Source organism: Lolium rigidum, chromosome 3 (genome assembly GCF_022539505.1).
Source record: "Lolium rigidum isolate FL_2022 chromosome 3, APGP_CSIRO_Lrig_0.1, whole genome shotgun sequence".
Lineage (NCBI taxonomy): Eukaryota > Viridiplantae > Streptophyta > Magnoliopsida > Poales > Poaceae > Lolium > Lolium rigidum.
In genome coordinates this window covers 56,332,660-56,359,612 of record NC_061510.1, presented here as the reverse complement: position 1 = coordinate 56,359,612, position 26,953 = coordinate 56,332,660, and positions in this window count along the sequence as shown.

Genomic DNA, 26,953 nt, shown 5'->3' with positions numbered 1-26,953 from the left:
GAAGATCGGCTGCCACTGCCAGATATTCTGGGCACGGCAACACTTTCAGTGCTTCCGGGCCTGTGACTCCATTGAACACCATGTGGAGGATGAAGACACCATCTGACCATCGCCAGTTTTATCAAGCACATAGACAAGCCCACTTTCTGTACAAAATTTGTGGCTATTGAGGAAGGCCTCAGCCAAAGCCCACTTGACTAAAACTAGGAGGGTACAAGCAAGCCAAACGCCCAAAAGCTGGAGGCCAGATGGAAGGATGCTCGATCCCGGCATCATTCCTCGTGTTGTAAACTGCGAGCAGCCCCCACCTTTATCCCCAGTGGGGCGAAGAAACACATACTTTCTCCTATCGAGTAGCGTAGCTAGCCTGGATCGAAGCATCAAGCATTACAACAACAAACAGCAAAGGGGCCGATAAGATATGTTGATATCACCAGTCAAGTGTCAACTTTGAGCTTTGGCTCCCCGGCCGTTCCAGCTGCATGTGTGAATCAAAGCATCCGGCCGGCCCCATGGCAAAGCCAAGTCTTCAGACCCAAGGCAAGGCAACGACCGCATGGCAAAGCTAAGTCTCGACGTCGAGATGCACACGATGAAGAAACCATTTGCAGCAGATGTTAGATCAGACGCAGCCATGACTCAAGACAGAGAAAAACAAGCATGGCCAGGATGGACAGATAAGTTATCATCAAGGCTGCACACCTTGTAGGTATCAAGGAAATGACCTTCTTCGAGAAGGTGCTGACTTTTATTAGGCCACACAACTTGCCTTTCAAATGATAACCACGATCGATACGGCAGTGGAAACTTAGCCTGAATTCTGAATCTGCAAAAAAAAAAAAAAAAAAAAAAAATACTGTACTAGCTTAGTTCAGGTTCGTTGGTGGGTAAACCAACGAAGCGAAAAGGAACCAGTCAAGCGGCCACACGCAAACAACAAAACATACTAGTACTTGTTGTTCTTGACCCGGACTTTTGGCTCTCGGGTGTAGGCGCACCCTATATACTCTAAAAAATGTAGTAATTTCAAATAAAGTAAAAAAAAATCGAATCCTTTTGGGAATCAAAGATAATCAAGTATTGTACTCGTATAAATTTGTTTGGCCAAAAAATGTTTCACATTGACTTCAGGCAAAAAAAAAAATCTATGACGAATATAGCGTGAATAGTACTTTAATATAGGACCTTCAAGTCTGTTTTTTTCACCCAGGAAACAAGAGAAGTTATTCCATGGTGAATCTTTCGTATACGAGTACAATACATGATCATCTTTGATTCCCAAAAACATTTGAATTTTTTTGACCTTTTTCTGAATTATTATATTTTTTTCCATATAGGGTGCGCTTGCTCCCAGGTTCACCCATGCAATTTCGTTGTTGTTCTACTATACTCTAGGGGAAAACTAAACTACTCCATCCGAATCAGAAAGCAACGCTCCACATATTTGTTCACAGTTGCAGTTAGAAATTGACGTACGATACAGGACCGCTAGATGCAATGAACGAAAGCGTGTTTGCTTTGTCCTTCAACTGCAACTGGTTCTTTATCGATAAATAATGTTTTATTAGTTTGAAAGCAATTACATCCAGCCTCTGCATAACCAGGATGCACGCAGTCGTTTAAGTGTCTTAAATCAAAGATAGAAAAAACAAGGCGAGATACATATCGAAGCGATGAATCATATAACGCCTAAGGTGTGGGTGGTGCTTCAATTCGTAGACTATGCTGTCACCCATGTAGGGAAAAAAGTATCCCTCACCGTAGCCTCCAACCGTGTACAGACCTCCGTAAATAGATCTCTGTTCTCCACTAGCTGAAGAGGTAACCACGAACGAAGAATACATGTACATCTGTAGACATTGGCCTCACTAGTCGGAGGATACAAGATAGACGCTACTTGGATGACTGATCATATAGATCTCGCAAACTGGCACTGAAAAAATAGGTGTTTAATGGTTTCATCATGATGACAAAAAACACACTGTGTACTTCCGTGCCAGTTGATTCTTGGAATATATCAACCATAACATTTTGGGTCAAGGGTTTAATAGGAAATATCCATGGAACGAGCTACTTATCCGAAGACTCAACTACCAGCATGCATGCAGTCAACCATTAGTTAGGCGTGCAGCAACCTAAATCATATACGAGGTTTGTCATATAAGCTAATTAAGCAGTACTCATGTAATGCTCCGATTCCAAAATATAATGCACATAACTATAACTGCAGTTACCATCATAAAACTCTCTACCTAGTAATAATATGCAAAAGTGTAAGGATTGGGCATGTATACAAATATTTTTGCGTTTGTCTTGAAAAATACTCGTATATATGGCATGAGTCATTTTACTAATCTCGTACCCATACAATAGGTGAAAATCATAGTCACTATCGTGCATTACGAGCTATGAAAAAATATACCCCCCCCCCCCCCCCCTCAAACTAGTTGACTTGGATTTGTCTAGATTCGCATGAATCTAGGCGCATTTTGTGTAAATCTATACGTATCTAGATAAATCCGAGTCAACTAATTTGGAACGGTTGGAGGGAGTAGTACTTTTTGGATCAAAGAGAGTGCTTGCTTGGAGTATCACCGTGTATTAGCTTTCTGTATTGTTATTTTGAGAAATATGAAATGCATGTATTAGATGAGTGTGGCGTTTCATAAGCCAAGCTACATGTAGCTCGTTCTTTGGAAAAAAAATGAAAAAGGCATGTAAAATTTTAAAATTCTGCAAAAAATCTTAATGTAGATAATAGTGTACTCTATAATAGTACAAAATTTTAGCTTGAAATACATTATATTCTAGGCAGTGCAAAAAAAAAAAACAAATGTGGAAATCTGAAGTAGTGAAGAGTTCAAACTTTGAAACCTCCAAACTTGTCAGATTTTTTCATTTTTCTGTGGCCCAAATACATAGCGTTTTGACAAGATTTTACATGTTGGTAGAATACATCATTATAAATACCTAGAAAAAAAATTCAGAATGTTTTGGGGCTTCTAGGTATCATATTCAAAAAAAAAATCAGAAAAATGGACTAATGTAGCCCGAGCTACATTTAAAATTTCTATATATATGTTTTTTTAAAAGTCTCTATATATAAGATAAGCTTCTAAAAACTTGGATGTATTTATACACTAAGTGTATAGACACACCAAACTATAGAAAAATCTAAGACATTCTTTTATGGATGGAGGGAGTAATACATATTTGCAGCTTTGGTTGCTTCGAACCTAAACCTTTGGGTTGAAGCAGCAACATTGGCACACAAGCAGTGTTCCTATTGTGAAGGTATGTTGTCTTTGAATATTGTACGCTTAGCTATGTCTGGTATTCTTGCGTCGATGGATTTGTTTTGGTGATTAGTGGTAGTTAGTGAGAAATTGGTTGTTGATTCACAAAAGTGGTTGTTGTGATGTGATCTTTATGTCGATGTCCCCGAGTTCATTTTCTTCTCTTTTGTGTGTCATATCATTCAGCTTGATGCCCATAATGCTTAGGAATAAAATTTTAATTTGTGCATCAAGGATACGAAGACCGGAGCCTTGAACATTCTTAATGAGACCAAAACATATTTTCATAAGTGTTCTCGAATAATCTAGTTACCGCGCTTCACTTCAACGAAGAAATATCTAGAGCTAGATATTTACATGGAAAATGTTATAAATAAATCTCCATGGATAAGCAGGGAAAAACTAAACTTGGTTTTTTACGGGACAATTTAATCAAGTAAATAGTTCAGACTGTGTAGATTTTGCGAATACAAGTAGTCTAGTATCCTTTAGTGTAAGAGTGTGGCCCTTCACTCATGTGCATGGACTTGTAAAGTATGGGTAGCAGGGTCACCACAAGTTCTATACTATGCCACAAATGGATATAAAATATAAATTAAAACATAAACCAAAGTCTTACAATAGCTGAATGATAATGATCTTCAATAAACCAGGAGAAGTGCAACAAACTTATGGGGTTTACAATGAGTCGTAGGGTCATATTGCACGTCTTACAAAAGATATTTACATGGTGGCTTAAGGGGTGGAAATCAGATTAGTTGAGAATAATTTATAACATGTCCTTCGCATTCCATTTGGCAATGTCATGTTCGGTAAATATGGAAACTGTTTTCGATAATAAAATTCATATCCATAATAATTTAGTAGTAACACGTATTGCTATAGATGCTGCAAACATGTACTTGAAGTTGCTGCCACATAAATAGGGCAAATGCATGAAACTACATAGTGATATAACTTAACATCCATATGAATGTAAAATTATATATGCACATGTATGTAAATCACCAAACAATAATTTGTCGACAAGATTTCATGTAGAAGAGCAAAGTTTTTTTGTGTGCCACTTGTAAATCCCAAGTTTAATGTTTAATAATTTACATTTTTGTAGTACCATCGGAAATTTATTTCCATGAGGAATTTTGTTTTATTTGCAGATATTTCTTAGATTATTAAACATTAGGATGAATGTTTAGCATCCAAATTACTAAAAAAATGTTTAGCATCTTAGACTGCATTGTTCCTCTTGTGATACACTACTTTAGAAAAAAAACCTATTATGCCCTTGCATATGTTTATGAAAACGTGTCGATGGAAAACACATTGAATGCTAGTTTCACATGAATTCGTCGCAATCAGGCTGACTTGGTTTGACCATACGTGATGATTGTTTATAATTTATGGTCAACACATATTAGATTACCCGTAATGTATTTTCTATGTCAAGATGTGTAAGGCATCATCTTGGGCTTTGCAAGTGGTGGCTTACATTTCAGATATGTAAAACATGTACAGGGCTCAGGAACTAGTTCCTCCGATCCAGACATGAAAAGTCTTTAAGACAATACATTGGCCATCAATTTATGTGCAACACATGTTGTCTAGCATAAAAATAATCATATATTATATAGTTATATTTTATTATAAATCTGTTAATACCAAATTTACACCTAAGATGCTAGATATTCTTATAGATGGTTAAACAATGAAATATTTCAGCGGTAAAGCGTTCGAAAATATATACATTTTGGATTAGAGGTAGATATTGGATTTTTGGTCAAAAGATCAACAACATATATGTTCGATGACTACCAGGCAGTCAACCACTAGGGGCATGCACGGCAACCTTCAAGCAAAACTTTGTTCTTAAATCATATTTGTTATTGTTATTCCTCCGTTCTGTAATTCTTGTTGTGATTCTAGTTGAAATTTGAACTAAAGCCACGACAAAAATTATTAAACATATTAGAATATTTGCCTTAGCTGATAGCTCGTGCAACACATGGTTTCCTTTCTATTTTTTTTGCTCTTGTTGAAGAAAAAAAATATATCTTTGAACAGTTAATTAGGACGAAGTCAAAGCACAGCAATTGGTTCTTAGTATAATTAAACTGGAGTGTCATATGGTTTGGTGGCATTTATGTGCTCCTACTAGAGCAACTCCAATAGTGTAGTTAGTTGTTGCCTATAAGCAATATGTCATGTCATCTATAGTCAACTTGTAGCCAACAAGTACAATAGTTCGCTATAAGAATGTACTACTTTCTTAATGGATGACCCACCTTTCATTGACACAACTTGCCTAGGAGCACCTGCTAGAGCTAGCTCTTGCATAAGAGCCCACTTACACCCTCTCTCCTCTTCTATCTTCTCCAACTAGATATAAATATATTATTTTAATCCTTGTAGCTAGTTGATTAGGATTTATTGTACTTGCTCCTACGCACCTTCATTTGTCCAAAGTCGTTAGTCAGAATGAACAACAGAATGATTGGAATCAATGTCTATCTGAAAAGATCTGTACTAGGATAATAATTTTTCAGCCGGCCTCTCCCCCTTGTAATTGTTTTATTGCTGTGGCAGGTTGATGTCAACAGTGAACGTTGCGTGCGCGCATATGAATGAGTCCGATTAATTGGACCTCCGAGAGTTCAAGTAGATATACAAGCTTTGCTGCAAGGAGGTTGCTGCTACATGTTTTGCGTATATCTATTACATTAACAGAGCTATGGTGCTGGTTTTCTAAAAGCCTGAAATGCTGTATAATTGTAACAGCAGTGCAGTAGTTTCCAGCTTACGCTTCGACGCCTTGGTATGAAAATGTAAGACATTGTAAGACACTGTTTCACAGTATTTTTCAGTATCTGAATTTTCTGTACAATACAGCGGAGAGCGTACGTCGTTTCACAGTAGCGTTGTCTCAAAACCATCGCGGCGTTTGTTTTCTCCCTCAGCGTGTCCACTTTTAGTCCAGTGACGCCCCTTTGGACGTTTGCCTTCGTCGAGTTTTCTTTTCACAGCCGTTGTTGCTAGCTAGAATAGACTGCTGGTTTGTACAATTCGCAGCTATTTATAGGCAAAATACAGGAGGTTTGAGTAGGATATTATGTGACCAGAATTGCTAGATAAAAAATTTGTTTGGAATTTTTAGAGATATGGAAATGCCGATTTTTGAGCCTCACCTTTATCAGGTTCATGGGAATCCAAGTTCCACCACTTATTTCCGGGGCTGAAGGAACGGATATTTCCTCCTGAGATTTCATTGGATAGCTGTCGCAATTTGAAGAGAGAAGAAACGGACGTGTACTCAGTAGTTGGTGGGGTAAATGATCGCCAAATGAAGATCAAGATGGACAGATGGAGTACTTTTACCTGGTAGAGCAAGTACAATAAGTTCTAGTCAGCTGGCTATAAGGATTAAAATAAAATATTGTTGTCTAGTTGGAGGAGAGAGAGGAGGAGAAAGAAGAGGAATGGACCCACGTGCTCCTAGGCACTATGTAAGAGTGAATGGTGGGTCATGCACTAATAAAGTAGTACAATTTTATAGCTCACTATTGTACATGTTGGCTCTAAAATGACTATAGATGACATGGCACTGGGCTTATAGCCAACAATTGGCTCTACTATTGAACTTGCTCGTAGCGGTTGACGGTTAGAGCAAGTATAATAGAGACCAGTCAGCTGGCTATAAGGCATTCCACGTCACCAAAATCCTAGCTGGATGAAAGAGAAGAGAGGAGAGAGAAGGGAGCGGGCGCTCCGTGTGTCGCCCGGCTACAGCGCAAGTTTCGAAGAACAGCCGCCCGCTTGCAGCCCGATGTGAGCGCTATCGCCGGCGCTCCCGATCCCGTACATCTCCCTCGCCTCCCACCTTCCTCACTCCACCACCGCGCGCATCCGCACTTGCGTAGCCCCGAATTGCTTCTCACACGCCAAATCGAAGAAGCCTACATGACCCTAGAACTGCTGCCCCAAATCGTCCCCAAATCGCCACATCTCGTACCCTAGAACTGAGGTCCCTCCACCGGCACCTCAGCTTGTCCTGCCGCCGGCACCTTAGCTCGTCCTACCGTCGGTGCCCCAGCTACTTTGGCCACCGCCTCATCCCTTCCCATCTCCGGCCTTTCCTTCAACAGACGGACCAGCCGCTTGGATACCCCACGACTCAGATCCTCAAGCATGGTGCGTGTTCTCCTTGTTTCTTCTTCATATAATGCTCTACCATATCATCTCAGTGTTGAAGTATATCAATGCAAATGGATGGTCGCTCCTTTCTACAAAGTTTCAACTATGCTTTGTGACTTTCGTGCATGGTCTAGATCAAAACTAATGGCTTGTTTGCCTAAGATCTTATTTGGCATTTTGTCTACATAAAAATTGACGGCTTGTTTGCCGGAGATCTTTTTGTTTATGTAATGTTTAAGTGTGGTCTGAATATTAATCAGTTTGTATCATCACATCCTGTTGGCATGAATGGCATATATATCTATGGTGTTTGAAATGGCCACAAAGTTGCAGTTTACAGTGGATCCTAATAAATTGTATACACACACTAGTAGGAAAACCATTATAGGCAGAGCTTAGTTCTGTGGCGCACCATTAAAAATGCGCCACAGAAATTTATTTTGTGGCGCACCAGGCAAGGTGCGCCACAGAAATAGCTTAATTCTGTGGCGCACCAGCGGGTCGTGCGCCACAAAAATTACATGGGGCCCACATTCTGCCACCACCAATTATTAGTGTAGGTCTTTCTGTGGCGCACGTGCTTCGGTGCGCCACAGAAGTTGTTGATTCTGTGGCGCACTTATTCTGGTGCGCCACAGAACTAAGAGAACTTATATCAGCGCGCGCCGGCCGTGCCCTCCCCCACGCCTATTCACCTCTCCCCTCTCCGCTCTCCCCTCCCCTCTCCCCTCTCCTCCGATCTGTACCGCCGCGCGCCGCCATGGTCGTCGTCATCGTCGTCGCCGCCGCCTTCCTCCACGAGGGCCGCATGCCGCCACGCTCCTCCCATCCCCGCCACCTGCAGCACAAGCTGCCGCTACGGCGAGGAGGGGCCGCCGCGAGGAGGGGCCGTCGTCGCGTCAAGGTGGAGGAGCCGCCGCGTCCTCCTCCTCCTCCACCCCTGCCGTCATCTTCAACCTCCTCCTCCACCCCTGTCATCGGTGATCTCTCTCCCCTCCCCTCCCCTCCCCTCCCTCTTAATTCCTCTCCCGCGCGCGCACAAGGTGCTCGACGAATTGCTGCTGTACGTTGGTGCTGCTGTACGTTGGTGTTGTTGTTGCTGTGCTGCTGCTGTTGCTGTGTTGTGCTTGCTGCTGTTGGCTCATTGCTGTTGCTGTGCCGAAGCTATTGCTATGTCTCTGTAGATATTGCTGTTGGCTCATTGCTGTTGCTGTTGGCTGTGCTGAAGCTATTGCTGTTGGCTCATTGCTGTTGCTGTGCCGAAGCTATTGCTGTTGGCTCATTGATGTTGCTGTTGGCTCATTGTTGTTGCATACATATTTACTTGATGGATTCTTGTGAGCTTATGGTATGCTACTATGCTACTGGTGGGCTTGTATACATACATATGGACCCCTGATGATTTACTTGATGGATTGTTGTGAGCTTATGGTATGCTACTATGCTTATAATGCTCTGATTAGTGGGGATGCTTATCGGATCATGTGCATATAGTTCATATAGTTCCCTAAAAAGAAAGAATGCTCCCTGGCCAGATGCTTGATGTCTTGGCTCAGCCAATGATGCAAAGGCTGAGGCAAAAACTTGGATAAGAACATATACTAAAATGTGTGATTTAAATGGAATGCTTATGATGGTATACTAAAATAGAGATATTCACATTAGGGAATCATGTAAATGAATGCCACTGTGATATCCTTTGAAGAAAATGGACTGTTTCTGATGGTTTTAAAAGGCTAGGTGGTGCTAGGTGATTAAGTTGGCTACCAAGACGTGTCTCATCTGGTTAGCTGGGATATGCTATGTATTGTTGCTTGTTTAGGCATATCTATCACTTACTGGATTTACTGGTTCTTGATTGGCCTCTCTTTTGCCAGCATCACTTGGTCTATATACCAAGTGATGAATAATCCCTTTGGAGCATCTCGCTCCATGCATGCTATGTGTGTTTGAGCATCTTGACTTATGTCACCATGGTTGCTGGTTTGGTGGTGTTTTGAACTCAACCGAGTAATGATAAATTTCTATTTCTTGTTGGCTTTGATGAAAATAGAGATATCCACAGTAGGGGATCATGTAAATGAATGCCACCGTGGTATCCTTTGAAGAAAAAGGACTCGTTTCGATGGTTTTAAAAGGCTAGGTGGTGCTAGGTGATTAAGTTGGCTACCAAGACTTGTCTCATCTGGTTAGCTGGGATATGCTATGTGTTGTTGCTTGTTTAGGCATATCTATCACTTACTGAATTTACTGGCTCTTGATTGGCCTCTCTTTTGCCAGCATCACTTGGTCTATATACCAAGTGATGAATAATCCCTTTGGAGCATTTGCTCCTTGCATCCTACCTGGCCTCACTTACTCCATCCCTGGATGTTAATATTTGTTTCGACCAACAAAGTATGAGGCATATGCTATTTAGTTGATACCACTTGGCTCTTTCTTCCATTTTAGTGCCGATGATTAGAATGTTCGGTCAATCAGTACACTCCGGGTGTCGCTAGTGAGCCCGGTGTGATGGCACAAATATCAATCTCTTGTGCATCCTACCTGGCCTCACTAACGCCATCCCGGGATGTTCATATTTGTTTCGACCAACAAAGTATGAGGCATTCAATTTAGTTCATACTAGCTACTTCTTAATTGCATTGGCCTTTCTTCCATTCTAGTGCCGATGATTAAATTGTTTGGTCACTTGTACACTCTGGGGTGGGGCCACTGAGCCTCGTGCGATGGCACAAATATCAATCTCTTGTGCATCCTACCTGACCTCGATGACCCCATCCCTGAATGTTAATATTTCTTTCGACCAACAAAGTATGAGGCATATAATATCTAGTTGAGATACCACTTGGCTCTTTCTTCCATTTTAGTGCCGATGATTAGAATGTTTGGTCACCTATACGCCGCAATATACTTTGTAGACGGCCCCCACTTTCCCCGGCCGCCGTTCCGTGAACGAGTCTTTGACGAGACAACAACGCCGACATGCCTCTCCGGCGCAGAACCACGCCAGTCCCAGCCGCCTCTCTTGTGGCCGCGTCTCCTGCGCCATGCACTCTTCGCCTTCTTGCCCGGTGAACAATAGACTAATCGTTGGAATAAGGAAGCCGATGACGGCCGATCGCAATCTAATCTTTTGACCGGCCGTCATCGGTTTCCTTATTCCAACGATCAGTCTATTGGTTCACCGGGCAAGAAGGCGAACAGCAGGCAGACGCGGGACACACGGCCACAAGGGAGGCGGCTGGGACTGCCGTGGTTCTGCGCCGGAGAGGCAGATCGGCGTTGTTGTCTCGTCAAGGACCCGTTCACGGAACGGCGGCCGGGGAAAGGGGGCCCTTCTGCAAAGTATACTGCGGCGTATACTGCAACTATGGTTTCTGACCATAGTATTTGTGTTGACCAACAATGTATGAGGCACTTATTCTATTTTGTCATTCCATTTGCTTTGGTATTTTCAAAATGCCGATGATTAAAATGTTTGGTCCCCGTACGCTCTGGGGTGGCGTAAGTGAGCCTGGTAAGATAGCACAAATATCAATCTCTTGTGCATCGGACTTGGTCTCGCTTACGCCATCCCGGAATGTTAATATTTGTGTTGACCAACAATGTATGAGGCACTTATTCCATTTTGTTATTCCATTTGCTTTGGTATTTTCAAAATACCGATGATTAAAATGTTTGGTCACCATACACTTGGGGGTGGCGTAAGTGAGCCTGGTAAGATAGCACAAATATCAATCTCTTGTGCATCGGACTTGGTCTCACTTACGCCATCCCTAAATGTTAAGACTTGTGTTGACCAACAATGTATGAGGCACTTATTCCATTTTGTCATTCCATTTGCTTTGGTATTTTCAAAATGCCGATGATTAAAATGTTTGGTCACCGTACACTTGGGGGTGGCGTAAGTGAGCTCGGTAAGATAGCACAAATATCAATCTCTTGTGCATCGGACTTGGTCTCACTTACGCCATCCCTAAATGTTAAGACTTGTGTTGACCAACAATGTATGAGGCATTTATTCCATTTCTCTTGTGCATCGGACTTGTTGGTCTCACTTTCTTCCATTTTAATCATAGTAGGAACCGGATGAAGACCCCGATGCAAGCGAGCCTGGTGGGTAGAGAGGAGGGAGCAAAGGAGGAACCGGATGAAGACTACTTTGCATCTCGAAATTGTGAATTTTGTATGAATTAAGAGTTGTATGCAAAACATTTGACACTTGCCACTATATATGTATCTCGATCGGGCTCTAAGTACTGTGATGATGATGTCTACATTATATATGTGCAATGTACATGCTATTTATATTATATCTGCATATTTCTATATGTTGTTGTATATAACATGTATATTGCTGTCTATAAACTGCATGTGTATAGCAGGCAGCACAAAATCGTGTATAATACAAGCAAGTTCTGTGGCGCACTGAAAATCAATTCTGTGGCGCATGCTTTTCTGTGGCGCACCCAACCACCCGTGCGCCACAAAAACCTTAATTCTGTGGCGCATTGGTCGGTGCGCCACAGAAACCTTATTTTTGTGGCGACATTTCTGTGGCGCACCCCCCATCCGCCACAGAATCCATTTTTAGTGCGCCACTGATGAGGCTTTTCCTACTAGTGACATGCTCAGACTATAGCCAATCTAATAGCCTACGTGTTATACAAGTGGACTTTTATAAAGGCTTTAGATGACATGGCACTAGTGTAGAGCCAGCAGCCGGCTCTTCTATTAGCCATGCTCTTAGACTAGGCACAACGGAAGTATCATAAGTAGTATCATGCATGCCATGTTGGCAAAAATCTGATGTGGCACACCAATTAATAAGGTGAGAGATGAGAGTGGTATCATAATATAATACTATATCATAGCACGTAAAACTAGAAAATTTAATGGCAAACACATCATGTACACACATTTGCATTGAGATTCTACAAAACATTAAATATGATGATACTATGATACTATCTTATGATACTATGCATTGTGAGGTTAGTATCATAAACTAGTATCATGTGCATGATACTAGTGTATGATACTTCCCATTATGACTAGTCTTAGACACTTGCACTTGAGTGTTCTAGTTGCATCGAACGGCGAAAACGACCGATACGGTTTGTTTAAAAGAGCTCAATTACGGTGAAAACGTACATCATCAATCAAAGCGCCTTACCTGAAAAACGATTTCAAGTGGATTTGCTATGCATGAGCAGGAGTAGTACAGACGTACTTCATTATGTCTGGACGAGACAGTACACATGTACTTCCAGTTTGGGGAGAGCGCTATGGCGTAGTACGATATTTTCACCTAATTTCGTTTGCAAAGAGAGTTCACCGTGATGCAGTACTGCAGTGTCCAAGTGCAATGCTGACCACGCGTCAATTGAACGAGTCTCGAGGGTTAATTTGCGGTCTCTGCGCGCGGTTCTTTGCCCAGTTCTTTGGCTTCTCACTGCAATCCGATGATCTGAATCCGCGATTCCGCAGTCAAAGTCGGCAATGTACGGATGGCCGATATGTGACAGTTAGCAACCACACGCACGAGTCGTCAAAGGTACAGTACGACAGGGTCACTGTGGCACGGCCTCGCCGATCCAAGTTATAGCAAGCCGCACTGCAGATTTGAAATGTCACTGTCAATTCCGAGACTCTCGAGTTCATATAAGCCTATTGTTTAAAACTCATCCTGACATATAAAACAGTTCAGAAAAATGTATTCGGACATTTGTTTGCAACTTTGCATACAAGTTTTTGGCGAAATGAAATTTCTTTTGTGCCCCGTGAAAAAAAAAATCGATGCTCCAACGCGCCTATTCACGATTTTTTTTCTCTTTTTTACACAAGCTACGTAAAATATTTTTGTTTCATGAAAGCTTGTGTGTAGACATAAAATGTACATGCGAACTTTTTTCCAGAAGTTTTTAACATATGTTTAATTTTTTTTTCAAAGCGCCTATCTATGTTTCTAACATACATATGTTAGGCCAAGTAGAGATAAACAAAAAACTTTTCTACATGGTACTCCGTACTCCTAAAACCCAGCCGAGGTAGAAGGCCTGAATGATTAGTTGATTACCTTTCGCTAGTTCATGGTTCCCGTAGCAAGCTCACCGGCACACTGGCGTCATCTTCCCTAGTCTGACGGGTGGCATGTGAAAAGTCGCCATCCATGGCGTCCTATCTGGCCTTCACTTCACAAATAATGTGGCGTGGGGGAGGCACCGACCTTCCTTTCTAGAGAAGGGGCAGTAGCGGTGGCCGCCGGAGCAAGGAGAGCTCGCATCAGAGACGCTGGTTGCAGCGGCGGCGGCCGGCGAGCGAAGAAGCTGCAGCGGGGAACACGGGCAAGGACATGTAGAAGGGAGGGAATGCATCGGGAGTCTTGTGCTTAGAAGTTGGCACGGTACCTTTCCGCCTCATCTTCGACTCCTTTCCGCAAGAGGGGCGGCTCCTGTCCCCGCAGTCGCGAGCACGTCGGAGGACAGATGGAAGGATCATTCCTCGTGATGTCAATTGCGAAGAGCCGCCAGCCTGCCACCTTTAGGCCATGTTCAGTTAATCCACCCCGCAAGTGGATTGGAGTGGATTATAGGAAAATTGGGAGGATTTTTAAGCACTTATGCTCCGGTGCTTCTCCCCTAGAAAAATTGTAGGATCGTCAAACAAAACCGGTGGAAATCTTTCCATACCCGTTCGTAAGCGGGCGCACGACCGTAATTTCAGTGTAGATCTACTGTCCGTACATCCTGTACATGCCTATATAGTCCGCGTTGTGTTGGACCTCATTTTTTTACGTATCTACGGTCATGTGTGTGTGCCGAAATAGAAAGATCCTATAAAGTTCTTGCTTACAAAACTTTTTTATTCTTACGGGACGTACACATACCGTACCAATATGTATGGGTATACATGAGCTGAAATTAGGTTTCGGCAACTACGACCCTTCAACTTCATTTTGGGGAACACCAGAGCAGCCCTCATTTTTAAGCTATATGAGATTTAACATAAAACTAGTACCCGGCAAGCTAGCCTGGATCGCAGCATCAAGCATTGTCAAAAGCATCCGGCCGCCCCCAGGGTGCGTGTCCTCAAACCGAAGGCAATGGACCACCCCATGGAAAAAGCAAATCTTAAGTCTCTTCGAGAACCAATATGTGGTTAGTAGGGCAGTGACATGTTCAACCCACTAGATAGAGTTTAAATTTAGGTTGACGCTTTGGTGTCTCATAAAAGTAAAATATTTTTTCAGTGGAAGACGATGTTCTCGTCGATACTGAGGAGTATGTGGTGACTTCGTCAATCTCAAGATCCATCGAGTTAGTTTCTTGAACTTAACCTCTCGAAGGTGCTCATAGAGGTTCGGTGTGCGTGTGTACGATTGTACTATGTTTCACAAAAAATATTCTCAAACCCCTTCAGCGTCCCTGCACTGTTTGACCGCCACAATAGGGACCGGCCTAGCTGGTGTGTTAGAGCATCTCCACTTGTATCCCTGTATCCGACACGCGCTGGGTCGACCGTATGGGGGCACCGACACCAGTGCCACGTATCGGGCATCTCTCCCCCGACCGTGTCCCCAATACGGAGCCTCCAATAAGACTTTTGATTTAATTTTTGTAATTTGAATCTTTTTTATGAAAATTAATATACACATAGTGTTGGCAATAACTTCTAGTACTAGCTACCGAAACGCGGCCACTAGTGGAGACATGCTTTAGTCCCGGTTGGCCAACCGGGACTATCCAGGCGGGATTAAAGGCGAACCCTTTAGTCCCGGCCCGGTTACCAGCCGGAACAAATGACCCTTCACGTGGCTGTGATACAGGTTTGGGCTGGAGGACATTTAGTCCCGGCTCGTAAGCCCAACCGGGAGTAATTATTATTTTCTGAAATTATTTTTTATTTTTCTAATTTTATTTTTTAATTGTTTGACTCGTTACTCTCTCACTTGGACCATTTTTAACAATAATTACACTTAATCTGTAGTCAAAATCTAGACTTGGTCACATCTCGGTTGATCACCCATCCTCACACTACTCCACCCGCAGCACGCTTAACTCCTCGGTTCTTTTCTACTGTTCTCCCGCGAATGTGATTGTACCTTGTTGTAAATACTACCATATCAATCATATTAACTCTTATACCATTGTGTCATATTTCTTTATTTTTTGAAATTAAAAACAATTATGTAAATAAGAAATAATGAATAAGATAGTAATATTAAATTCACATGAAAATAAATCAGTAATAAAACTATTTTTATTAGAAAAATAATATATGCATTATTCATATAATATGACCAAATAATTAATATCTTTAAATCTGTAAACCGTAATTGGACAAATAATATATACATTATTATTATTATAAAAATGTGAGAAATTTGAATATGAAATAATTATGTTTTTATTCATTTTTAATTATTATTATTATCAAATAATATATGCATTATTCATATATTATGTTTAAATAATTAATATCTTTAAATCTGTAAATCGCAATTGGACAAATAATATAAACATTATTATTAAAAAAATGTGAGGAATTTGGATATGAAATAAAAAATAATTCATTTATTATTATTATGAAATAATATATGCATTATTCATATATTATTGCCAAATAATTAATATCTTTAAACCTCTAAACCACAATTGGAAAGATAATATATGCATTATTATTAGAAAAATATGCGGAATTTGACTATGACATAATTATGTTTTTATTCACTTATTATTATTATTATTATCAAATAATATATGCATTACTCATATAATATGGATAAATAATTAATATCTTTAAATGTGTAAATCGCAATTGGACAAATAATATATGCATTATTATTAGAAAAATGTGAGGAATTTTAATATGAAATAATTATGTTTTTATTCATTTTTAATTATTATTATCAAATAATATATGCATTATTCATATATTATGTATAAATAATTAATATCTTTAAATCTATAAATCGCGTGGCCGGCCCGCGTGTGACAATCGATTTCCACGCCAGTAATGGCGACAACGATCGGCTTCCGCGCGGGAACGAACCGTTTGACTTTATGTCCCGGCTCGTGTCACCACCCGGGATTAAAGGGGGTGCCACCAGGCACAGCGGGCCGCAGAACCCTTTAGTCCCGGTTTGGGATACAAACAGGGACAAATGGGTGTCGTACGCTTGGGCGGATTCGAGGCGACGTGGCCAGGCCTTTAGTCCCGGCCTAGGACACGTCCGGGACTAAAGGGCCTGATGAAAGACATGTTTTCTACTAGTGGGCCAAGTCCGGTCACACATATTACAAAACCACATGAATAGAATGGGAATTAAATAGAAGAGGGCTCTTCTGCCACCGGTGTTGGCGTCAGTTCTTCAATTGAAGAGGGCTACTCTATATACCTCTCATTCGTCTCTGGATCCATATTCGACGAGTCAGCCGTCATGATCACGAAGCCCTTTCTTTTCTTCACTGTAACTCGCTCCTTCCCGAGCTCGATCTTCGCGTCTTATTGATGCATCATCACCGCCCACCTTGCATCATTCTTGATATCTCTAGCGGCCTTATTTGATGTGACATCTGAACCTTCACGGTGGATAGTTCTCAACCACCGATTGCACCCTCTCCGATTGTGCCTCCACTACAACGGGTTCCTTTGCCTTCTTGTTCCTGATGGGGCGTCCCATCGATGTTGCCAGTGCCCTGGAAGGATCATCTTTGTTCTCGCCATTGCCCTCCTCCGAACGGCCCTCCATTTCTCGCAATCTTAAATTTCTTTAAGCAAACACAATGCTGGTGTGATCCCACGCAATCATGCAATGCGGGCAAAACGAGCAATGCCGACGATCATGTACCATGTAGGAGTGGAATCCACCGGGTGCCATTCTGTCGGCAATGTTGCCGCCGTAAAACTCGCCGAGAGCACTTAATGCAAGTGCCCCTTCAAGCCGAGAAGGGTGCCAATGAGCCGTTTTACAGACTATTGAGGTCGAGGCGCTCCACACTCTGCATCCCCCACCCACACATAGACGGGAGAAATGAAATGGAAGCAGGGAGGGAAGAAAAGGAAAAGTGAAATAGTTTTTGACCGTGTCATGACATGGCTAGCCTACCTTTTTTTTAGGTATAGAGTGGCTCTTTATTCATTAATTAAAAACGGAATACAAAAACCTTCAGGTGGCTGAAGTAGCCAAACATGTCTACCAGATGTGCTAGAAACAAAACTATGGACCACTCTATGAGCTTCTGAATTTGAAGCCCCGTTTTCATGTCTAAAACGAACATCAGAGAAGCAAGAGGCTTTCGCCTTGATCTCTCTTGTAACCATACTATAGCTGCCTCCGAATTCACCATGAATGTTGTTGATGACTTGGAGACAATCTAACGCCACAACCATTTTCTAAATGTTGAGGTCCTCCGCCAGGGCCAGCGCTTCCCGGCAGGCCAAAGCTTCTAGGATAGCTGGATCAGAGATGCCAGCCACTACCAGGGCTAAGGCACCCAGGAAAACTCCTCCTGCACTTCTGCATACTACACCCAATGCTCCACCTCCGGTGTTCTTCGCCACCGCAGCGTCCACATTGAACTTTGCAATGGCTAGCCTACCTAGTTGCCTCTTTTATCTGGTGCTCTTAGTCGGCCCTTGCCGGTCAGAATCCACGTGGGAGCACCAGATTGTCTATTAGGCCGCTGGCGCAAGCCACCTTTGTGACCACGACTGAACGCGGTTTTCTATCCGGTATCCCCAGTGGCCCTTTGAAAAAAGATATGTGGCGCTTCTGGGTTGCTTGATTGTGTGAATCATGGACGACCCACGGCAGAAATAACCTGCAGCAGCGATCAGATGCGGTCATGACAGAGAAATAACAAGCATGACCAGGACAGATGAAGTCATCATGTAACCACACGGCTGCACACGTGTAGGTTGCAGGTGTTGATTCTGGAATTGCGTTCTTCCAGAAGGTGGTCACCTTTAGGCCAGATAACTTGCCTTCCAAATGATAACGGCGATTGACACGGCAGTGTAAACTTTGTCTGGAGTCTGAATCTGCAAAAATCTAGCTTACTCGAGGTTCGTTAGGGGTAGGTAAACCAACTGCTCTTTGCGGCACCAAGGACAAAGCGGAAAGAGAAGCAGTCAAGCGGCCACAAGCAAGCAACAAAACATAGGAGTAGTACTGGTATGCTGTACAACCGTGGAGAAAAATTGATCCAAACCTGACCCGAAAGCAACACTCGAAATATTTGTTCACAGGCTTAAAAATGGACGTACATGCGGCTGGACGCAACGACCGAAAGAGTGTTGTTTCGCCATCCAATTACGTATATTTCTAGCAGTATAAAATTAAAAGAACTATGGTGCTGGGTTTCTGAAAGTCTGAAAATATAGCATAATTGTAGCAGCAGTGCAGTAATTTCCACCTTTCCAGCTTCCGCTTCGGCGCCATTGTTCTTTTCCGGATTCTACTCGTTTTGGGTATCTGAATTTTCAGTGCAAGACACAGATGGAGCCAAGATCGTACGTCGTTTCACAGGAAGGTTGCCGCTAAACCATCATAGTGTTTGTTTTGTCCCTCAACTTGTCCATTTTTAGTCCAGCGTTGAACGCGTACGTCTCGTTGAATGTTTTCCTTCGCCGAGTTTTTCTTTTCACAGCGGTTGCTAGAACAGACTGTTGGTTTTTTTCAATTTGGCAGCTATTTAGGTTGCCACCGACGACGCGAGGCTGCTGAGGTACGTGTTCTGGAGGGTGCTTGGACGCTGGATGCCGGGAGGAGAAGGTGACCCAGGAGCGGGATGGTGGCTTGATGGTGGTGGTCTCGGGCGCCTGTTTGGAGGCCTGGACCTGAAGGCTGAAGTGGCGCGAGCTCGGCGCGTCGTGCCGACCGATGATCATTCATCGTCTTAGATCCAGCTTTGTAGCTGGTGGTTGCAGCGGTTCAAAACGCCTTTGGCTAGGGGCTCTTGCTGCTCCTTCTGTTGGTTTAGATGTATGGTTCTTCCTGGTGTTCTCTTCTTCCTTCTTGCTTGTTCCTGTGTTCGATCTTGTGCTAAATCTGTACTGGTTCTTGTTTGAATGAATATATGCTCTTTAATCTCAATAAAAAAATATAGGAGATATGACCAAGAGATTACATGACCAGATTGGCACATGCCTTCATTTCCTCTGCAGTTTCATCGGATAGTTGTGAGTTGTCAACTTGTCACAATATGAAAAGAGGAGAACGTGTACTGAGTGGTTGGTGGGGTAAAGATCGCCAAATGAACATCGAAAACGACTGATCGAGTACTTTTACCTGGTGTCTCATGACGGTTTGACACTTGCGCTTGAGTGCTTGAGTTGCATCCAATGGCGAAAATGACCGATATGAGTTGTTTAAAATACTAGCTCAATTATGGTGAAAAGGTACATCATCAACCAAAGCGCCCTACCAGGAAAAGAATTCCAAGTGGCTTTGCTATGCATGAGCAGGAGTAGTACAGTGTGCAGACGTACTTATGTCTGAACGAGATAGTACACATGTACTTTTTTTTCTAATAGGGATAGGCCCCGAAGGGCCTGTACAATTTACATAAAGAACCTAATTAAACAAAACAAACTGAATCATACCCTAAATAGAGAGAAGAAAATGCAATCGGGTCCTCCAAAATTATCGGTGGTCATAGGACTCAAGCGACAACCATCACCACCAACACCGGGGACTAGGCCACTTGGTGCAGTGGAGAGGATGAGCTCCACCGCGAGTCCTTCACATGGCCTCCGAGGGAGGTTGAAGAAAACATGAAGCAACACTGCGAGTTGTTGTTCGCCAGCATCGGGGGTCGGCGGCCAAACACGGGCCACCGAGGAGGAACTCTAAATAGCCACAATACCATGAAATCCCCAATCTTCTCCACTGTTGTAGAACGCTTCAACTAACTTGCCCTTCTCCTTGCCTCCATGGCCAGCTAGAAGGGAGAGCAGCAGCGAGTAGAGCAGACCAATGGACTGCTTATTAAGAAGACCTCACCAGATCTGCAGACCATGCCTAGCTTCCACCTGGAAAGCCTGATGTCAAGCATCGTCGACGACCACCTTATGATGCGGGAAGCACCGAATCAACCAGCCTCCAGAAGACGTGGAAGACGGTCTTATTGCGGCAGATGCCTCACTTCATCTTCCTCCCAAGCCACACTCCTGCCACCGAAGTAGAGCCGCGAGGACGACGAAGCAAAGGGCATACTGATTCCGGCCGATAGGGTCCGGCGACCTACACCCAAACGTCCTCAGGGGCAAGCCTACACAACAACATACCCTACTATTACTTCGGGTGCCCTTCCTTTGCCTACTCCAGCCAGTACCGCTGGCGAGAGCGGCTCCTGTCCGGCCCGACGGGCGTGGATGAGAGATTGAGAGAACCAGAGGAGGGGAGTTTCGGGAGAGACCGAGAGAGGAGAAAAGGGCCTGCTCCGGTGAAAAGTAATGGAGTACACATTTACTTCCGGGGTTTGGCGCAGCGCTATGGCGTACGTAGTTTGAAATTTTCACCTAGGAGTATTTTAAATATTTTGAAAGAGATTTTTCACCATGATGTTGTACTGCAGACAGTGCATTGTCCAAGTGCATTGCTGGTCACGTGTCAATTAAACGAAGCGACTTGCCCTGCACAAGTCCTGAGGTTCGCGGTCGCCGCGCGCGGTTCCTTGCTCAGTTCTTGGCTTCTCACTGCAATCCGATGATCTGAATCCGCGAGTCTGCAGTCAAAGTCAGCTATACACGGATGTCCGAGTATGTGACAGCACGCACGAGTCGTCAAATATACGACCGGGTCACTGTGGGCCTGTGGGCTGTGGCACCGTCTCGCCGAGCCGCAGTGCAGTTTCAAATATCATAGCAAGCCGCAGTGCAGTTTCAAATGTCACTGTCAAATCGGAAAATCCAATCCGAGTCTCGGGTGCATGTAGACCGATTCTAGACCGATTCTTTAACAACACATTTCATGATTTCAACAGATCGAAAGCTTCAGAAAAACAATTTTATATGCACATTCGGACATCCTATGTTTGCACATAAGTTATGGTAAAAACGAACATTTTTATGTCCCACGAAAAAAAGAGAAATTTCGGTGCTCCAACGTGACTATTTACGGGACATTTTTTGTATTTTAACAAGCCACATAAAATGTTCTCTTTCTCTAGCGGGAGATCTTGGCGGCGGTGCACTTCGTTAGCTCGGTGTGAACTCGGCCAACAGTTGTGCGGCGACGACGACTTTGGCATCGGCGTTGGCCCGCTCTGCCCTTGGGCACCTGTGGCGGTGGTGCTATCCTCGACGGCGCTTTGGGGCTTGCTTGGGGCGGCGAGTCTGCCGCGCCGCAGTCCGGCTCTGCGGTGGCGAAGTATGCGAACGGTGGGGGCGGTGTGGCGGCGAGACCAATATGGGCCTGATCTGGGCCTAATCTGGGCGTATAGGTTGATCTAGGCTGACCAGCCCTGCTGCCGCATCTGGACAGCGACCACCTCGTCGGGTGGATGTGGCAGTTCCCCTCAGCTTGGTTGTTGTGCGCATATCTGGAGGTTCTTGTGCCCGTCCAACCGTCCCAATCCGTTGGTCGTTCAGTGTGAGGTTGGTCGTGGAAGGTGGACCACACGGGTGTCTTTGGCAAGCGTCGTGGTGGTGGTGATGGTCTTGCCCCTTGGCCACTATGGCGGCGAGGAGCGGACAGCGGAACACCTTGGTGGTGGCGGCTCTTTGGTTTTGTCATCTCCAAAATCATGTTATGAAGACTGGGCTCGGAGGTAGCAGCGATGATCCGATAGCGGGTTTTGTAACTCTCTTGGGGGCACCGTTGTGGGTACCTTCCGCGCGAGGGCTCCAGGTGAAAATCCTAGACCGTGTTCGGTCTCGACAGAGGCGTGCAGTGCCATTACCTTCTTGGGGGTGTCGACGTGGAGTTCCATTTCCCTAAGTCTCGACGCTATATTCGGTGGCAAATCGTTGTTTTTCATGTACTTTGTTGATTATTTTTGATCTGCTTTGTGAGTTTGTTTCCTTATTACCTTGTATCGATTAAGCTGCGTGTGGTTTTATTTATAAAACGAGACATCGCGACCAGGATATACTCAAAGCAGACCAAAAAGCCAAAAAAAAAATACATTATGAAAATCTCGGGCGTACAGTATATAGGAGGAAATACCCGGATGAACCCGGGTGCACATGCATCCGGTTTCACCAATTTTTAAGAAGCCGCTATTTGAAAATCCCAAAAAAATTATAATAAAAAATTTCATGTACATATTATGTTGATACTTACTTGTATAAGTTTTCATGGAAAAATTCAATTGTATGTGGCCTACACGAAAATGGCAAAATATTAATGACACTATAATGATTGGTTGTGCATTGATACGTCTCCGACGTATCGATAATTTCTTATGTTCCATGCCACATTATTGATGATATCTACATGTTTTATACACATTATATGTCATTATTATGCATTTTCCGGAACTAACCTATTGACGAGATGCCGAAGGGCCAGTTCCTGTTTTCTGCTGTTTTTGGTTCCAGAAATCCTAGTAAGGAAATATTCTCGGAATCGGACGAAATCAATGCCCAGCATCCTATTTTTCCACGAAGCTTCCAGAACACCCGAGAGCCGCCAGAGGAGGGCCCTGTGGGCCCCAGACGACAGGGTGGCGCGGCCGAGGCCTTGGCCGCGCCCCCCTAGTGTGTCATCGCCTCGTCGACCCTCCGACTCCGCCTCTTCGCCTATATAAAGGTCCCTGACCTAAAAACCACGACACGTTCGACGAAACCAGAGAAAACCTTCCGTAGTCGCCGCCATCGCGAAGCCAAGATCCGGGGGACAGGAGTCTCTGTTCCCGCACGCCGCCGGGACGGGAAGTGCCCCCGGAAGGCTTCTCCATCGACACCACCGCCATCTTCATCAACGCTCGCTGTCTCCCATGAGGAGGGAGTAGTTCTCCATCGAGGCTCGGGGCTGTACCGGTAGCTATGTGGTTAATCTCTCTCCTATGTGCTTCAATACAATAATCTTATGAGCTGCCTTACATGATTGAGATTCATATGATGATGCTTGTAATCTAGATGTCATTATGCTAGTCAAGTGGGTTTTACTTATGTGATCTCCGGAGACTCCTTGTCCCACGTGTGTAAAGGTGACAGTGTGTGCACCGTGTGGGTCTCTTAGGCTATATTTCACAGAATACTTATTCACCGTTATGAATGGCATAGTGAAGTGCTTATTTATATCTCTTTATGATTGCAATGTGTTTTGTATCACAATATATCTGCATGCTACTCTAGTGATGTTATTAAAGTAGTTTTATTCCTCCCGCACGGTGTAATGGTGACCAGTGTGTGCATCCGTGTTAGTACTTGGCGTAGGCTATGATTATAATCTCTTGTAGATTATGAAGTTAACTATTGCTATGATGGTATTGATGTGATCTATGCCTCCTTTCGTAGCGTGAAGGTGACAGTGTGCATGCTATGTTAGTACTTGGTTTAGTTGTGTTGATCTGTCATGCACTCTAAGGTTATTTAAATATGAACATTGAATTGTGGAGCTTGTTAACTCCGGCATTGAGGGTTCGTGTAATCCTACGCAATGGTGTTCATCATCCAACAAGAGAGTGTAGAGTATGCATTTATCTATTCTGTTATGTGATCAAAGTTGAGAGTGTCCACTAGTGAAAGTGTAATCCCTAGGCCTTGTTCCTAAATACTGCTATCACTGCTTGTTTACTGTTTTACTGCGTTACTACTGCTGCGTTACTACTGCTTGTTTACTGTCCTGGGCAAAGCACTTTTCTGGTGCCGTTGCTACTACTTATTCATACCACCTGTATTTCACTATCTCTTCGCCGAACTAGTGCACCTATTAGGTGTGTTGGGGACACAAGAGACTTCTTGCTTTGTGGTTGCGGGGTTGCATGAGAGGGATATCTTTGACCTCTTCCTCCTCGAGTTCGATAAACCTTGGGTGATCCACTTAAGGGAAACTTGTCTGCTGTTCTACAAACCTCTGCTCTTGGAGGCCCAACACTCGTCTACAAGAATAGAAGCTCCCGTAGACATCAAGCACTTTTCCGGCGCCGTTGCCGAGGAGGAAAGGTAAAAGGCACTCATACTCCGGTCCCAGGTAAAGTACTTTTCGGTTGCCGTTGTGTGTGTGCTCGAAGCTATTTCCTTTAGATCCTGCAATTGCATCTTTTTGTTTCTTGTTTACACTAGTTTGGCATAATGGACAACAATGAGCTTCTTATTCTATTTCCTGATTTAAGACATGGATGGTTTGATGCGAAAATTAAAAAACCTATGGAACATATTAGTATGAACGCTTTGAACACCATTGTTGCTAATGATATGGAAAATTCTAAGCTTGGGGAAGCTGGCTTTGATGAGGATGATATTTTTAGTCCCCCAAGCATTGAGGAGAAAATTTACTTTGATGATACTTTGCCTCCTACTTATGATGATTATAATGATAGTAGTCTTTTGTTACCGCCTGTTATGGAGGATAAATTTGATTATGATTACAATATGCCTCCTATATTTGATGATGAGAATAATAATGATAGCTACTTTGTTGAATTTGCTCCCACTACAACTAATAAAATTGATTATGCTTATGTTGGGAGTAGTAATTATTTTATGCATGAGACTCATGATAAGAATGTTTCATTTGATAGTTATATTGTTGAGTTTGCTCATGATGCTACTGAAAGTTATTATGAGAGAGGAAAATATGGTTGTAGAAGTTTTCATGTTACTAAAACACCTCTCTATATGCTGAAATTTTTGAAGTTACACTTGTCTTATCTTTCTATGCTTGTTACTTTTTTCTTCATGAATTTGTTTATTTACAAAACTCCTATGCATAGGAAGCATGTTAGACTTAAATTTATTTTGAATTTGCCTCTTGATGCTCTCTTTTGCTTCAATTACTATTTCTTGCGAGTACATCATTAAAACTGCTGAGCCCATCTTAATGGCTATAAAGAAAGAACTTCTTGGGAGATAACCCATGTGTTTATTTTGTTACAGTACTTTTATTTTGTATTTGTGTCTTGGAAGTTGTTATTACTGTAGCAACCTCTCCTTATCTTAGTTTTGTTGCATTGTTGTGCCAAGTAAAGTCTTTGATAGTAAGGTTCATACTAGATTTGGATTGCTGCGCAGAAACAGATTTCTTGCTGTCACGAATCTGGGCCTAATTCTCTGTAGGTAACTCAGAAAATTATGCCAATTTACGTGAGTGATCCTCAGATATGTACGCAACTTTCATTCAATTTGGGCATTTTCATCTGAGCAAGTCTGGTGCCTCAATAAAATTCGTCTTTACGGACTGTTCTGTTTTGACAGATTCTGCCTTTTATTTCGCATTGCTTCTTTCGCTGTGTTGGGTGGATTTCTTTGTTCCATTACCTTCCAGTAGCTTTGTGCAATGTCTAGAAGTGTTAAGAATAATTGTGTCACCTCTGAACATGTGAATTTTTGATTATGCACTAACCCTCTAATGAGTTTGTTTCGAGTTTGGTGTGAAGGAAGTTTTCAAGGGTCAAGAGAGGAGGATGATATACTACGATCAAGAAGAGTGAAAAGTCTAAGCTTGGGGATGCCCCGGTGGTTCATCCCTGAATATTATGCCCAAGGCATCCCCTTCTTCATCGATAACTTATCAGGTTTCTTCTCTTGAAACTATATTTTTATTCAGTCACATCTTATGTACTTTACTTGGAGCGTCTGTGTGCTTTTATTTTCGTTTGGTTATTTTTCATTCTCTGAATAAATACATGCTTGTGTGAGAGAGAGACACACTCCGCTGGTTCATATGAACACATGTGTTCTTAGCTTTACTTTTAATGTTCATGGCGAAGGTTGAAACTGCTTTGTTCATTGTTATATGGTTGGAAACGGAAAATGCTACATGTAGTAATTGGTAAAATGTCTTGGATAATGTGATACTTGGCAATTGTTGTGCTTTTGTTTAAGCTCTTGCATCATATACTTTGCACCTATTAATGAAGAAATACATAGAGCTTGCTAAAATTTGGTTTGCATATTTGGTCTCTCTAAAGTCTAGATAATTTCTAGTATTGAGTTTTGAACAACAAGGAAGACGGTGTAGAGTCTTATAATGTTTACAATATGTCTTTTATGTGAGTTTTGCTGCACCGGTTCATCCTTGTGTTTGTTTCAAATAACCTTGCTAGCCTAAACCTTGTATCGAGAGGTAATACTTCTCGTGCATCCAAATCTTTGAGCCAAACACTATGCCATTTGTGTCCACCATATCTACCTACTACATGGTATTTCTCCACCATTCCAAAGTAAATTGCTTGAGTGCTACCTTTAAATTTCTATTCTTTATCTTTACAATATATAGCTCATGGGACAAATAGCCTAAGAACTATTGTGGTATTGAATATGTACTTATGCACTTTATCTCTTATTAAGTT